Here is an 18130-nt window from a genome sequence, read left to right on the forward strand (position 1 = left end):
GCTGAGATTTACCAGATGGCAAGAACAAGTCTTTACTCCCCCTCTCATATTTATGCACTAAAATTATTTTGTGACTAGCACTGAAGCAATGTCTGCCCTAAGTATCTTATGGTATAAATCCTACTGGCCACATTAAATTAATAAAGTCTTCAAAATTGCAGAGGACAAACTGACCTTCTGGCTGTCTTTCTTCACAGCATCTTAGCTAACTTTGAGGTGGGCAGAGAACTCTGAACTAATGATGACCTGCTACTTATAATGCAGAGGAACTATGAACAGTCGTCTGTACTGGGCTGTCTTCGCTGGCAGACAAAGAGTATTTCTATGCAGAGGCTCAGGAAAAGCAAAATTTCCCTCCTTCCAGAACATCGCAGACCAATTTCTACAACAAGTTAGTAGACAGTGAAAAAGTCCAATATATCCACAGGAAATAGAAACCAAATCTGTCTGTGCACTGTCATATGGATGCAATTATACAAATACCATTATTCTCTGGTAGAGCCATATGAATACTGTTCCACAGGGCAGATGCGTTGAGGTTGAAGACCATGCCCAGGACATCAAATTCAAGCACCCACTGCTGAAGAACAGTCTTAAAATTTCTTCTCAAACCAAAAGGTAACTTTCTATTTGCACCACTTGTCTGAATCAAAGTCAAAGCTCAATGTCTTTTTCTTCCTTTCATCTTTCCAAGCACTCAGTTCATTACCTCATTAAAAACTTTTTTAAAAGTGAAAAACAACATTCCAATACAGTGCAAAATAGTGCTCTTTCTTTCCTTTTCTTTTTTTTCTTTTCTTTTTTTCCTTTTTTTCCCCCTTTTTTCATATCAGACAGCCATATAAAGAGAGAGATGCATGCACATAACACCTTTTGGCCAGATATGAAATTTAACAAAGTTCATTAGAAAACAGGTATTGGGAATAAAAAGACACTTTGCTGCAATAACATGAACTCTCATGAAAAGTGCTGACTTGCATTCTTTTTTTGACTCATGTTCTTCTCCTGTTGACTCAGTCTATTCCAGCAAGGTCATTTTCTCCCTACTTCCACATACAGCTTCCTAGAGTTGACAGAAAATTAACACATTTTATCATCATAGATAAGTACATATTTTATCCTGAATTAAATTAACACTACATCAATAGAATTACTCTGGATTTTACACGCAGGTGAATGCAGTTCACTACTGAATGAAAAAGGAAAAGAAAAATGTACTACTTCGGGTGTAATACACACATACATAATGCCTTATTACAAAGGGAATAAAATGTCACTATGTTCCTGTCTAGGTACTTTACTGATAACTTGGAAAAAAAATGTATGATGGGAAAAGGTATCTTTCATCTCACTACTATTTCAATTTTTTTATTAGAAAAAAACAAATGTGGTTTTGAATTTCAGCAATAGCTTATATATTTTGAGTTTTGGTCTGAATTATCCATGAAAGTGTTCCAATAAAGTGGGGATAGCCAGTAGGAAACTATTATGGAAACTATTAGCAGCTTTAAATAAGCTGTTGTAATCAACTATGTGAAGCTGCAATAGAAATGGAGAAAAAGAATACTGACTTAAAAACCCTAATATAAATTGGAATATTCACTATCAGAATTACAATCCTCAGCAGGTACATAAAGCAACAGCATTAATGATTTAAAGTGTCAAATAGTTTGCAACTTAATCAGCCTCTTTCCTTTTCTTCAACAGATTAATAGAATGGAATTAAACAGGTAACAGTTTATTTACTAAAACAAATGACAAGAAAAAAAAGTCATTACAATAGTATTTAGGAGAAAGTTTTTCAAACATTTAATGAGTTAGGCTGGAACAATTATTTGTCCACATCATGGCTCAGTGTAAAAGGATTTCTGGGAAGGCAGTTACATAGCTGAAGTTAAACGTAACTTGATATATGCTACTGTATTTTTACCTGTTGGAAATTTAGTCTGCTATATGATCACCCCTGCTGCAATGACCTACAAACATTTTTCAGGAAAGGGGATTCAGGGACTGGAAATTGCAGTAAAATCTACTTTTAATTTAGCTACATTTTCCACAATTTAAAAATCACATATTTAAGACTAGATTCTACATCACTTTTTTTTTTCTTTTTTAAAATCAACATCAGTTGTGTTCGAATGTGTAAGCACTACTTCACATGAGTAGGGATTGCAGAATTTTGCTGTTAAACTTCTACAACCATTTATTGGCTCTTTTACAACACAGCCACAATAATCAACCTCAGCTGATAAATAACATTTAATTGCCAGCTACTAGGTTCTGCATAGCTGCTGTTCTTTCTAAAGCAAGCTTCACTGGGCTACAGTTACTGGAAATATTTCAACTTATTAGTGGGAGCAATGCAACATTTTTCCTGAGGAAACACAACCCTAAAAAATGTAAAACTAGCAATAACAACTTAATTTTAAGATTCCCACATTAAAGATGCATATTTATTTTAATTAAAATAAAAAAGAGTGAAAATATTCACTTCTAAAATTGAAGCGTGTAGAAAGGACCCAATTTTGATGGCAAGAATCAAGAAAACAAAAAGCACTGCATCAAAAAGAATACTTTCCCAAGAAATAACTACTTTAGCAGAAGAGCGGCCTTTAACACTTATGGAAGGCTTCTCAAAGGAAGAATCTTTGAAGCATTTGTTTCTTTAAACCAAAATGAAAAAACATTTTTCAAACATTGTAACATTTTCAAATTCCTAGAATTTTCCTTTTTATCTGTATGCATGCTAGCAGGAGGTATCTGCATTCTTTCCATCTGGAGAACAATTCAAAAAATGTGAAATCTTGAATCTAAACATTTCTTGCAGCTATCTGGAATTAAAGCATGTTAAATCATTTACATTAGATATGAATATTTTATATTGCCAATCACTTCCTAATTATGAACAAAGAGAACTATGAACCCAAAAGTTAATTTAAAAACCAGCTAGGAAAGATGCAAGATCATGTGAGCAACAGCAACAGTTCACTATCAGATAAACAGAAGATTTTTGGAACCACTTTCAAAATTTCATTTGAAATCCAGACTGCAACTCACAATGGCAATGCCACTTATAATCACCCAACAGAAGAAACTTAAGACATACGTCTGTAAGTTAATAAATGATCTCCAGCTTACATAAATTGCTCCCTAGCCTAGATTATAGTCATCAGTAGTAAAGAATATTTACAAGCTGCAGCTATCTGATCAACATAGCAATACATGTTTTTTTTTAATCTATACAATAAATCCACTAGCCATAGTTTATTTCCACAGCAAATTCTACATTCATTCTGCACACATCGCTTCTTATGAGAAACATGAATTTTAAATATATAAAGCCTGCAGTGTACAGATTCAACAGAATTGTTATCAGCTTATGGGAAGTGTTATCAAAACTTCATGCCAATATAAAACAGATTTAATAAAATAATTTATTTGAAGGTATGTCTTCACAGTTTCAGAACTTCACTATGGCACACTGTAGTTTGTGTGCTGAACATTCATTTAAGACAGCTCAATTGGTACCAAAACTATCCAGTGTGTTTTAGCCCACTTCGCAAACAGGCAGAAATAACTCTGAAATAGTACCATATTATGGCCCAYTGAACAATGGCCATGTTTATAGAACAAATCAAAAACAAACAAAACCCCCTCACAAAACTACAAATGGCAACTTAGTTTAAACCTTATTAGTTTACACAACTTGGTATTTTGGCAAAACCATGAAGGTAACTGGAGTTACCGGAATTTTCTTATGAATGAAGGGTACTTAAAAACCTCAAGTACACAAGGAACTTCAAAGCAAACAAATAAAAATCTCTTCTTAGAAGTCTTAAATTCTTAGTCTTAGATTAAACCTAAATTGCCAGACTGACACATGATCAGATCACCCACAACAAGAGACCAATACTGCTTTACATTCTTTGTGTGAGACTAGTCTTGGTCTCCAACTTAGAAGTAGGAATAGGATTGTTTTTGTACTATATAGAAAGCAGCCCAGTGCCTATGAAAATCTGGGAAGTGAATATAAGTGATCAAATATTTTTGTATGCCGTCTTCTGCTTGAAAAAAAAAAAAAAAAAAAAAAAACACAAACAAACAAAAAAATCTATTTTATACCATTCTACCATTTCAGACTCCTTATCTTTAGTAATTCACAGCAGAATTCTTATATAAACTTTCTGAGAGACAGAGACAGACAGACAGACTCACTCTCCAACTTTCCTGATGGTGTTTTATATGGAAAATGTGGAACACGTTAACCTTGATATTTATTATCAAGGCAATATCTGCACACCACAAAAAACCTGACTGCTGTATCCTCATGTATTATTACTACTCTACAGATAAAACAAAGCAACTGAATAAGCACAAAAGGAAGACAACCAAGGCAGATTGTCATGTGCTTGAATCCTGAATGCTAAAGGAAATAAAACGGCAAGAGCAAACTCATCTTGCAGGCTGACTGGAAACCACCACTCCCAATACCACACTCCACTCCTCTGAAAATACAGACAACAGGTTTTTTGTTTTTTTTTTTTTTAAAGGAAAAACAGAGGCATTCACAAGCAGGTAATTTCAAATGATCATTAATCAGATTCGGTGAGCCAACAGTCAATTGAGTCAAGTGTTTATACAGCTTAAAAGGGGAGAATAAAACATCAACAGCTTCATCTGACGCCAAGTTTTTTACTTTCACAAATTCAGTAACAAACTGTGCTGCACATGTACAGTAAACAAGACGCAAATTTTCCATAATGAATCAGCCATATTGTGAGAACAAACAAGACACATGGCAGCTACCTGGGTTACTATTTACCTCTGTGAACACGCACGTATAATTTATCTCCAGTGTATAGTCATCAAAATGATTGTGAAATAATCCTATTCAAGCTTATCAACCTATGCCAGCATTCAACACAGCCTTGCTAAATAAATGCAATCCTAAACACTGGTATTTAGAAGTGACCACAGTTTGACAAAGGGGAGAAAGCAACAATGCACAACCAGTGCTGGTCTGCAAGTAGGTGAAAAATCTGCTTTACATTGTTACACTAACAAAAATGCTGTCAGTGTGTAGGCTCTGATGATGCAACACAAAGCAGTGTAAAAGGCTAATTGTTATCAGATTTATTAGTAAACTCAGTGATTCCACAGTATTTTAGACTTATGTTTTAACACGATATCTTTGCAGTTAAACTCAGAATTTACTGTGTTTCCATAACCCTTATCAGAGTAATAGTTTATATTAAATAAWCCAGCTGAGGTATATACAGACACTACTTAGCAGCAAAAATGAACATTCAAATATTTCTAAGAGTGATATAGCAAAAACTTAGTACACTATGTATGTACAAGTAAATATAGATTCACACACACAAAGTTTAAGATTTCCCATAAAGAGTAGGTCTAAATAAGATACGCTGACAAGAAAAATTTCAAAAAAAAATCCTCCTGAAATAAGCTAGCATGTATAAATAACAATGACATCTTGTTGACAGTTTTATACAAAACGCATTAAAATTCCACTTATCTCTCTAGGAAAAAGTGAAAAATAAATCATTCAGCAAGTAGGACACCAGATCAGGCCAGATGTTTATGGGACTAACACTGCGTCACACAAATATTGGCTCAGATCCAGACAGACAATTAGGACAGAGCAGTCCTACTAATAAGACCATTCTTCCTAACTTCAAAACAATTCATAGGAATTTATTACACAGTAAATTTACAGTTAATATTGCAGACCTTAAATTACTAAAATCTCTAAAACACACAGTATTATGCTTAACATTTAGTCTTTTAAAAAACCCCCACAAAACTGCATCCCATAAAGTAAATTATTTATATTTAAATTAAACAATTATATAACCTCAAACAGTTAAATCATCACAGCTACCAAGACAGGAAGAGGTACTGTACAATGCAGAAAATGACTAAGTCTGATACTGTCCTTAAATTACCACATTTTCAAGAGCAGCATCCCAATATACACACCTTGCAGTGTTCTACAACCTACAGCATCCTAGCTGATTAAGCACTGACATCAGCAGGAAAGCTGCTGCTTGCTGAAAGCATTGTTCACCACCGCAAAGTGCAGAGGAAAAACAATTATTTCATAAACCCATCCTGAATACATCATTTTACCTTCTCTTGAAAAAACTCCACCTAAACTACCAAATATTTTTAAAATGGACAACATACCTGCCAAAGTAAATTTTCCCAGATAAACCCCCATAAATTTGACTACCACAATTGTGATTTCAGGGACTAGAAGGCAGAGATAATATACTTACAGGGTTAATTCAATTAACTTCAGGTGAGTAAATATAGTCCTTATGTAAAAATAAGTGCTGCTTCTTTCACTCTGTTCGTTTTCCACCACACAAAAAAAAAGACAGGAAAAAAGCATAAAGAGAGAACTGATTCTCTATTTTATTTCTCAATACGCATGAGGTTTCATTAATCAGTTATGAAGCAAAAAGAATAAAAAGATAAAAGTTCACAAGCCAGCAGCTGGCAACACAAGAGCTCTCCATAGCTGAATTTAAAAGAAATGTCAATTAGAGTGGCAGCAGCTACAGTCAATGCTGGTAGCTGATGCCTCTGCAGGAAGAGGATGCTGGGAGATTTTCCCAATCTGTGCTGCAGCCTAATTCTAATCCATCACTGCCTAACTGCAAGGAGAAAATGGAGACAGGAGAAATGCAAAATGATTTGTATTTAAAGACAAAAAGGGAGTTAACCTCAGTATTTCCTAAATAATACCATCTTTTTTAAGTCAACAGACAGAAAAAGAGAAGTATACTAATGCAACTGAAGTAAAAATAAATCAAATATACAAGGGTGGGTAGCAAACAGCAGTTTGATGAAAATTAACAGGCTTTATGTGCAATTTTCATTACTTTACAGTTCTAAGACAAATGAATGTAATAAACATTTTTCTATTAACCCTTTGCCTTTTTCCCCCCAGAAATCTAAATTTTTAAACAAAGTTCCAGAGCCAAAATAAGTCAATAGTACAGACAGGCATCTAATATATATTAATTGTATTCATGAACATCAACAGCAACAGGAAGAAAAAGGAGTTAGAAGCAAAACAGCTGGAACAGGAACAGTTTCATCCCCTTGGACTAATCTAAACAGAAGAGTCAATGCCATATGGGAGCTGAGCAGCACAAAATTTAATTATCTCCTCCATTCTTAACTTCTAAAAGTGTTCTTTAAAGTTGTACCACCTGGGCTAAGGGTACCTATTCGCAATAACATTTACTGTCCTGAACGGAGCTTTATTCACAAAAACGTCTCAGAGAAAACACTAGAACACCTATCATGCCATAATCAAAAATCAGTTTCAACTAGTGCGAGAGAAAAAACCATTTTTTATGATATGGTTAAACTTCACAGAATAGTCTACTTCTTAAATATTGCTCCACATATACGGGGAGGAAGGAGCAGGGAGAACCCTTCAGACATCCTCATTTTTATTATTTTGCTTTTTAAGTGAAGATGTGAAACTCTTCATTACTTTTATGAAAAGTAGCTACTTACTTAAAGAGCAGCAGCAAAACTGTATCTTCCAGTTTTAGACATTAAACTTCAACCTCAACGCACACCAGGTGCATACTTTCCTCTGTATACCTAGCTATAGGGACACAGACAAACCTTCAGAATATTCTCAACATCCACTTAAGTATCTCACTGGGCTTGTTGCAGTGAAGCCTTTAAAACACCATGCAGGAAACAATAGCTTTGCAGCATCAGCTATTCATTTCAGTTGTATGCTAAGTAATAAAAGCAGTAATAATTTAAACCAATCTATTTAAACAATTTACTGTTCAAAATATCAGAAAGACCGTTATCTAGTAGGAAAGAGTTGCACAGTATTTCCAAAAACAGCCGAGGAAACAAAGGGTTAAGATCAAATAAGACATTTCTGACAACACATAGGATTTCAATAATATATGTAAAGTAGTAGTATTTTCTTAAGCAGGTAACACAAATGAAAATAACAGGAGTCTTAGCTGAGTGAGGAGTGGGCAGTAAAGTCAATCATGCCAAGCATCCATGATGAAGAAAACAAATTGTATTATAATTTTAATACATACCACTCTGACACTAACTTCCAAGTAAACAATGGCTAATTCTTCAGTTTTTCTGATAAACTGATCCCACCAGAGTTCTGAGCAAATCCATAACAAACTCAGACTGATGCAGCAGGCCACTGCTGGTCTAACTGATCTACAGTACAACCATGTACTAATGTAATTTTTCACATAGCAGCTCAGGATCTCCAACCAACTACAACTATTGCCAGCTCAGTTTTTGCTCCTCTGCTACTCTAGAAACCTGAAGGAGGCAATGCAATATCGTCCCTCTCTTTCGCTCAGTCATATGAAGCAACAGCAGAGGATATGAGCTGTGTTGCATTTCTGATGATACAAATTGCGTTAAAGTAATCATATGTTATCGATGGTTAAACACTTAAACATCTGAGACTTCCATGTAAATCTAATTTCTTAAAATAAGTCAGATTTTTGAAAGTTTGAAGTATAATGGAGTGAAACAATTTAGAGTTTCAAGGAAAATACTTTATTATTTGCACAATGATGGGACCCTGAAGGTAGCATCTTAACTGTTCTTTGGACTGCATCCAAAACTCAGACAGATGAGAGGGCCAGGTATTTTCACTGACGTACCTTATCGACAACAACAACTTTAAGATCAGAAAGTTTCCACCTTCTCGCTGAAATTGTGTCTGACAGTGTTAAAGACCGAGTTGTTCAGAGGTATCTGAGGTCTCCAACACATGAACTGGAAGCAATATTTATGTGTACTCTCACTAATTCCTTCAAAATTATTTCGGGCAGGGAAAATTGAATTGCCAGGATTTCTCTCATCTCGTCTGCACGTAAAAGATAAGCCAGGTTTGAATAAATGTTAAGCATTCACATAAAAACCTTCTCAGTTTACACCAAACATATACTGAGTTAAAAACAGAGCACTGTGTAACTCGCATATAGGCAATATTTGAGGACTCAGAAAATGTACCTCAGTAAAAGCTGAGAAAGAGTCAGGAGATAATTTCTGTAAGCTGCAAAACTTTTATTGATATCAGCAGAAAGAAAGTTCACTATATCAATTAAAGAAACTTTCGAAGATTTTCCCTGAACTGCCTTAACAAAAACAAAAGCAACACACACGAAGCCCCAAGCTATCTTCCRCTCATATTGTTTCCCAAAATGTTATGAAACAATTTTTAATCATCTGGAAAAAGAAAAAAAGAAGACATTATTAAAGGCCAGAGAGAAGAGGTTTTGGTCTGTTTGATAGTTTAAAATAAAGAATGTGGCAGATTTGTTTTTTTCAACCCTTCTACCCTAAAAAGGGTTCTACTTCCCAAAATTTGAGCAAGTTATGTAACTTGCAAGTTTTGATTTTTTCCACCTTTTTATGACTTAGAACTGGCCTTTTCATTTTCTTATCCAAAGATTGTATCACCAATCTACAAAAACCTAACTGAGAAGCCTGGGAGATCACAGGCTGACCATATAATTGCAATCCAGGAAAAGGTATTAGGACAGAAATAAGTGTAAGAAGGAAAACTATAGCATAGGTCTATTACTGCAGAGTTGGCTGTGCTAAAAATCTATATCCTTTCAAAGCCTCTGAAGATATTCAGAGAATGCTATTCTTGAACGGCCTGACTGCAAAAAAATACTATGAAGTCTTTAAAGCACAGAATAAATATTGACTTCCTCAAGACATTTAAAGAAAAAAAAATAATAATACACGTGATCAGTAGATCACACAAGATATTAACATGATAATAGACTCCGGAAGTTAACAGTAAAAAAGCTCCCTTCTTTTAGCCTACACTGGATCCCAGGAAAATAGGAGGTGATATTTTTCTATGCTCCAGCCTCTAAGACTTGCAAGACAGTAGCAAAAGGAGGAGGACTCAAAGTTAAGTTGGCCAGTCCAGTTTGTACTTTTTTTTTCCTTTTCAAGAAGCCATGGATACATACGGAACTGCACATTTCAAATTCACCAGAAGAAACCAATACAAAAATTTGCAGAAAAAGAGGCCTGAACACCTCTACTCAAATACAACAAACAGAAATCTTATTTAATCACATCAGAATCTTCACAGAATCACAGAAYMRYTGAGGTTGGAAGGGACCTCTGGAGATSATCTAGTCCAACCCCCCTGCTCAARYAGGGYCACCTAGAGCACATTGCACAGGATCGCRTCCAGGCRSGTTTTGAATATMTCCAGAGAAGGAGACTCCACAACCTCTCTGGGCAACCTGTTCCAGTGCTCTGTCACCCTCACAGTGAAGAAGCTTTTCCTCATGTTCAGATGGAAGCATCTGTGTTTCAGTTTGTGCCCGTTGCCTCGCATCCTGTCGCTCGGCACCACTGAAAAGAGTCTGGTCCCATCCTCTCGACACCCTCCCTTCAGATACTTGTACACGTTGATAAGATCCCCCCTCAGTCTTCTCTTCTCCGAGCTAAACAGGCCCAGCTCTCTCAGCCTTTCCTCATAAGAGAGATGCTCCAGTCCCCTAATCATCTTTGTGGCCCTTCGCTGGACTTGCTCCAGTAGCTCCACGTCTCTCTTGTACTGGGGAGCCCAGAACTGGACGCAGTACTCCAGATGTGGCCTCACCAGGGCTGAGGAGAGGGGGAGAATCACCTCCCTCGACCTGCTGGCAACACTCTTCCTGRTGCASCCCAGGAKACCATTGGCCTTCTTGGCCACAAGGGCACATTGCTGCCTCRTGCTTAACTTGGTGTCCACCAGCACTCCCAGGTCCTTCTCCGCAGAGCTGCTTTCCAGCAGGTCAGCCCCCAGCCTGTCCTGGTGCCTGGGGTTATTCCTCCCCAGGGGCAGGACCCTGCACTTGCCTTTGTTGAACTTCATGAGGTTAAATTTGTAATAACATTATTTGTAATAACATAAGAAAATAAAAATTTGATCACTTAAATTGTCAGAGCTGTTTCTCACCATCTTAAACGAGTGTGAGAGTTTAAATTTGGGCATATGGAGATACACATTGTTCTTAGAAGTTCTTGGCTCCCTGAATTCAAATTTGAATGTAGGGCCATTTCCTCAGCTGTTCAGTTTCATTCATTGACAAAATACACACATGTGCAGGTATAACTGAAACCTGAACTACACTTCTGAGATTACAAGGATAACCTTCTCTAACTTCCTTAAACACTTCTGGCCCATAATCTATTACCCCAGTAACACCACACAGAGCTGCTTTGGTAGGATAAAGGATTAACAATATCCAGCTTTCAGTAGGAAAAGGAAATGCAAAATAGGAATGATAATATAGTAGTGAAATCTGTCCCTTTCTGCTGAAATCAATAAATTTAGAAGTTTCTAAGAATTGCACCATTCATCAAAAAACATTTATCTGCTTTGTATAGAATTCTAACTTCCACCTTTTCGCTATTTCATTAAAAAAAAGTATTTAAATGAAATCACATTATCTTTCCAGTTCTCCCACTAATGCCACAATCAGGGTCTCACAAATTTCTGTAAAGACAGTACAACACAAAGACTGCCTCTGTGTATGAACTATTTGCAGGGTTAGATCTTTATTACACAGGCTATACTGTGTTTCTTCCCAAAGACAATCTACAGTGATGTTCTGCAAACATACAAGACTGTTACCATGACATAGTTACTCAAAATGTTGCTATCATTCATTTGCCTATTTTTTATCTTTGAACTCTGAGATAAAGGTGAGGTAATTGAAAGCATCACCTTGCCTCTAAGACAAGGGAAAAGGCTGCATGCCAGCAAACACTGTGGAAAAGCAGATGCATGATAATTTAACAGTAACTTGTTCCTATGTCACATATAGATGAAATTTTAAGCAATATATAAAATGAAACGAGAGGATATCTGAATATAATTAATATTCTATACATGTTCCTAACAAATGGCTTCAGAAGAAAAAATACGAAAGAAAAAACAAAAGCAATGATAGTACACACTAGACTTATGCATAACATGGCAATGGTTAAAAATTCTCAAAAAGTCAAACCTCATTTTTTAATCTTGCAAGAATTAGATTTAAAGAAAAAGTTTCCAAAATTATACTCTGGCAACATCAAAAACACAGATGAAACTATTCCATAAAAATAACTTGAGTAATTAAGGGGAAAACTAAGGTAGCAGGAAAATACAGGAGTTGAGAATTATTTTGCTTAGTAAGATTAAAATTGAAGTTGACAGTTTTTCCATAATAAAATTCATACACTGATGAAGCTTTTTAGCAAGAATTAAACAAAAATCATGAACTTGTTCTATCCTTATGTGTTTTGAACCTGTAGATTATTGGCAGGTGACGGCATTAAATTACTTTCTAAAACTGCCAAAAACACAAAGTAAGCAGAAACTCCCATGGAGAAAAGAGGAAAACATTGTTAAAAAGTAGTTTATCACCACAAAATTTAATTATTGGCAGAGCATTTAATTTCCAAAAGAAAAGTGCCTGTGTTTATCTCAAGTAAATCAGTTGCTTTTACAATGTAATACGCCAGTTTACAACAGTTCTGAATTAACATAACCACATAATAGCAAATTTAGTTTCACACATATCCCACACACCCTCTTTTTCAGATTGAATATGCTATATCCAGAATTATGGCCAAGCCAGTACTTAGAAAACTTAGTAACTACATCTGGCAAAGAAGTTGTAGCTGAAATGCTACCACTCTCATTAAACAAAATGACAGACTAACTTATTGTAAGATTTTCCCTTTGGGGCCAATGAATCTACGGAACTGTATTTCCTGTTTGACTTCCAGTTAATGGTCATTCCACGTTTCTATACAAGTGTTTGGGCACATTACAAAACTTTTTCAGAGGTGATGAGTATGCCTTTCACCCCTACAGTAGCCTACACTTGTAAAAGATCACAAAAGAGTCTAGATAAAGAATCTAATCCATTTAGACAATTGGAGCAAAGAGTGATTTCCTCCTGGACTTGTCCTCGGATACAACAGCCAGGACTAGAGACTTAGAGAGGATTTTACCCTCTTAAGATAACTCATTGCCCTTTTAACATCTAACCCAGACAATCTGGCACTTAAAGTTAAGAAATAATATTTAGGGGAGAAAGCCAGATAAAGAGAAATTATATTAGCAAAATCATTCACTAGTAAGTTAGTGAAGCAATCTTCGGAGGAATGTGATTTTATAAATATATGTAAAAAATTGTAGAGCTATGAATGATATGAAATATCAAGAACATCCAGATCCTACTCATTCTTTTAGAATTCTCTAAATAAACAGCTTGATCCAATATAATTTTAATGAGCTCTTAACTCATACAAGTGAACATAAAAAGGCTTTATAAACACTCAGAATTCACTATTAAAAAAAAAGTTCATTTTAGTTTAATTCAACTGGGCTTAATCAAAGTACAATCAGCCACTCAAAAAACCAGACATATCATCACAGAGTTGGAACAATGTAATTTTCTTATCTGCTTACCATGGAAAAAAAAATCCTATTTATGAATGTTTCAAAGAGGGACTTAAGAGCAAAATCAAAAACAAAAACAAAAAAAACCAATCAAACAAAACGCCCCACACCTTAAAAATGGCTTCCCAAAAAGTTGATCCTCTAGTAATTCATAGTTTCAATGGAATAATGTACCAATTTCTACCACACTATATTATTAATGGAAAAAAAACTACCACTAATTCTTAACAGAGAAAGGTGAAGAATAACCAATATGCCACTAGATTTTGGAAAGATTTCCCTGAGGCAACCTATTAACAATGTCATGTGAAAACTAAAGCCAGAGACAGTTTCAAGGAAAACGATAAAGACTTTCACAGAAAGTCCCTGGTTGATAAGTCCCAAGGCGATGAAAGTTTTTCCAGCGCCTTAGGCACTTTTTGTTAAATAGATCAATAGATCTCTCCTTAAGAAAGGAAAGAACCTAATCAAGTAAAGAATCCTGTCCAGATATAAAAGAATAAAGGTATTTTTACATAATCTCCAGAACTGCAAAGTAGCTAATTGTTGAAACAGAGCAAGTTATTAACAGAAATTTTCCAGCCCAGACTGCCCCATTTTTATTACCTGAACACTCAAACTGAACAGCCTCTATATGAAACTCATTTCCAAAGTAAACAACACATGCAGTTAAGCCAACTGTCCAGTCACGTGTCCTCAAGCAAAATTTGACAGAGAAGCAGTGGATCCAAGAGATGATTAAAATCAACATCTAGATAGCTGAGAAAGACCTGAATGGGTAAATATTGAGGGAAAGACTGCAGTATATAATTAACTGTCTGTTCTCTTGGCCTGCTGGCAATTAAACCAGTCATTGACCATCCAGGAATATGAAAAATGCAGGTACAGCTTGGGGAATAGAGAGGTAAGAAGGTCATGAGGGAATGTGCTGTAAAAGCTGGAGTTATTCTGGTGTGGGAAGGTGTAGGTTCATAGTAATCTCTATGAAATGAAGCTCATTTACTTCAGTGCTTGTGGTGTATTTCTCTATCAGCTACATGGAACCCGGGGTATCCCAGGAGAAAGTACCTCAAATACTCAAAACTTACCATAGCCATTAATCAACAAAATATTTCATTATAAACAGGAAAATGACATGAAAAGTCACTAATGATTTTCAGAATCTTGCAAAACTTCATCAGTAAGCCATTTCCTTTTTCTTCTTTTATCCAGGACAGTTCAGAATTTAGAGGCCTTCTATGCTATCAACTAATCAACTCCTCCAACAACCTTCTTACCTGGAAATATTTGATGAAAGCTACTCCAGGACAGTAATACTGTGTGAAAGTAACAAAGACCCTTCTATATCACATATTTCTATAATCCTACAGTATAGCAACAATCCAAATCCCATTTTCCATTAATATGACAGGAATTAAATAATTTTTAAGAAATGGCAATAGTTTGGAAGAATGGTACTTTTCAGGCACATATCCCTAATATCTTTTTTAAGTAGACCACCACCAGAAAATCCAAGTGGAATAAGACATGGATCAAGAAACACTAAGATGGATATCCAAGTTTTTCTTCCAAAGGGGAAAAAAAAATTAAAAACCTACAGGATTTCATAGCAATTTTAAATTCAAATATCACAAAAGTTAGAATAATGGTAGAGACTTTTGGAACAGGCACAGAAAATTGGAAATATTTTTCCCCTTGATTACTACTAGCAGCTATGTTCATACTGCAAGAAAGTCTAAAGATACACTTAAAACATAAAAGCATTCAGAGTTTGAAATCATGGCTTGTCTGATGCCAAGAACCTCACGTACTTTTTTTTTTCTTTTTAACCTATACATGTGTCCTGTTGGGCTTGAGATGCCAACTACTTCTTTCATTTGGATCAACTAGTATTAAAATAATTCACTCTCCTGCAATAATTATTATTTGGACAGGTGTCTAAATTGGAAAAATACTGCCAGGCAAGCCTGAGCAGCAAACAGGGAGTCATTTATGAGCCTGAAAATTTATTAAGCCATTTATTAAGACACAGGTTAATCCTATGTTATTTCAACATTAAAGCTGTTGTCTCATATTCTATTTCTTTTCTTGGTTGAATAATCTTGAAGACAGACTCCAAGAAGAACATTTATTGCATAACACACATCTCATGACAGGTCAATGTGCTAGGCTTCTATAGGGGGATAGATATTGCCTTTTCCATCTGTACAAGTTTTACTACATTTAGTTCAGCTTATTTGAACAATGTTTGTGACCTTCAGCTCAAATCTTGCAGAGCACTCTCAGGATCCACAGAGTCTTTGTAAACACCATTCCTATGTAATCAGTTTTTTTGATGCAGCATTTACCTAAACTGAAACAGTACTGGATACATGAATTTGTGTATTTGTTTTCTACCCGAAATACTGAAATAATCAGATTCTTTATAGTTGCATTCAATTTTAGAAAAGTGAGTTAGAGCTCAGTGAAACCCAGTTACTCACGCTGTGTTTCCTCCTAGGCTTAGAAGTAGTAGCTGTCAGTTTAATATAGTACAGACTTGCCAAGCTCTCTCTTCTTTCTCTAATTAGGCAATTCTCAAACCCATTGCAGATAAGATAAAAGGCTCATTCTGTGATCTCTCAAACATTACCCCACAAGAACTGCAGGTCATCATACCTCACTGAAATAGATTTAACTAAAGGTAGTGAAACCTGAACAAATGGAAAATCAGTTTTAGATTACATCTATACCAGAATCAGTCAACAATGTAACAACAATGGTACAATATTTTTGGTCAGCAAAGGAGGAGAATAACAATGGTGACAACTACTGCTTAACCAGAGACCTTAAACAAGTGACAACATATTTCTGTCCTGTGATATCTTCTCCATTGTCCCACAGGAAAGCGAGACATTTACTCTTCTACTTGACAGTTATTACAGACAGAAATGACAACAGCAACAAGAAACTAATATCAGTCTAACTTCTACACCACTAGGAGGGGTCCCTACATGAGAGTTAGGAGCAAGAAAAGATACTCAAGAAGAATATAAACCTAAGCTCTGAATGCATGTAGTAAATATCCATGCCCACCTCAGGTATCAATAAAAACAAATAAACAAACTTTCTGTGGAAGAAATGAGTGTTAGATGAATAGAATCACTTTCTTCCTCCTCTTCTGCCCCCAGAAAAAAAGCAAGGAAAGCAGCCAGAGAGAGAAGTCATCTGATCATACAGCAACTGTTTGTGAGTCAAAGGAAGGAAAAGTAATCATTAACATCAAAAAGTCTTTAACGCTGTAATACGTGAGATCCTTCCTTCCTTCCTTCTTTTTCCCCAGAAGGTATATTTTTAATTTTTCAACTGTTTTTACATGTAGCACAGAACTTATTACTCTAGGTATTATACAAATAAAATGGTCTGCTAAATCTGCAGACTACAAAGGCCATGGAAATTTCAGCAATTAACTTCAGTGCAAGGCTACAGTCCCTGGGTCTAGAAAAGTTTTAGCAATCTCAGGATATCATTAGAAGCCTCCCTTCTGGTGTGTTTCATTGCACAAATATGCAATGAAATCCTACAGAAAAACTAAACCCACTTGTGAATGATATCAGCTGTTTCTATCACAATTTAAATAAGGTGTTGCTGAACATATTTAAACAAGGTGCTAATGGCATGAAAACTCATGCCAGAGAAGGCCATGACTATACTCCATCTTACTCCATAAGGGAGTAAATGTCTGCACAAGAATGCATTTTGAGGTGACAACTCTGAAAATCTTACTTTGATGGTCCTGTATAATGTGTCACTGAGAAGTTTTTCACTAATGCTTAGCTATGATTTTTCACCATATAGAAATTGACCTAAAGCTGTCAGTATGTAACTAACAAAGTGCCTGTCAAGTTGCTATTTTTTGATTCTTTAACTTTTGTATTTGTTGACAAATACTTTATCACATATGTATCAAACTAATTACACTCTTGTTTCCCAACTTTTGGGACCTTAACTGTTTTGGCAAAAGCAATGTGAACAGTGCATATAAAATTGTGCTTCCTTTTAAAAGTGTGCATGCAGTAATTTACTACTGTATAAATAATTTTATTAAAACATCCAAATTTTAGAAAATTTTACTTACACAGGGATGTTTTCAAAGGCATCTTCAAAATTTTCCTGCAAAAGAAAAAAAAAGTATTTCAATAAACAAAAATAAATGTATGTGCATTTTGGGACTCTTTGTAATATGGCAGAAAGCTACATGAACAAATAGTATTTATTCTGCAGCAATAATCATAATATTCACAGTCTACTGGCTTTTTGCTGTGTTTTCAGTTTCCAGTCTACCAATTCTGTACTCCAACAAATCCATTCCCTACAGGCCTACAGAATACAGCTTAAGATAAATGAAAGACCCCTTCCTCTTCGGACTCCCATCTTCCACCCTGCAAACCATAAACAGAGAATATGCCTCAGTAACCTGCGCAACATATCTGATGTATTCAGGATTCACTAGTTGACCAGTATATTTACAAACAGAAACCAGTGTATTTGAGGTATTTTGAGCGTGTAGCTGATACGCCAGTTGACTAGAGTATATTCATCAAGTCCAAAACGCATCAGAGATACCATGCATACACA

General features: G+C 35.5%; 1 protein-coding gene across 1 annotated transcript in view; it reads right to left on the minus strand.

The window, feature by feature from the left end:
- The window catches only part of TTC39B (tetratricopeptide repeat domain 39B), a 53121-nt gene extending 35460 nt beyond the window's left edge, over positions 1-17661 (minus strand). The window contains exon 1 of the mRNA XM_026073522.1: positions 17631-17661. The gene's annotated coding sequence lies outside the window, so the exon portion shown is untranslated. The remainder of the gene's footprint in view (positions 1-17630) is intronic.
- Positions 17662-18130: the final 469 nt, after the last annotated feature.

This window comes from Apteryx rowi, unplaced genomic scaffold (assembly GCF_003343035.1).
Source record: "Apteryx rowi isolate R43461 unplaced genomic scaffold, aptRow1 scaffold_37, whole genome shotgun sequence".
NCBI classification, from domain to species: domain Eukaryota; kingdom Metazoa; phylum Chordata; class Aves; order Apterygiformes; family Apterygidae; genus Apteryx; species Apteryx rowi.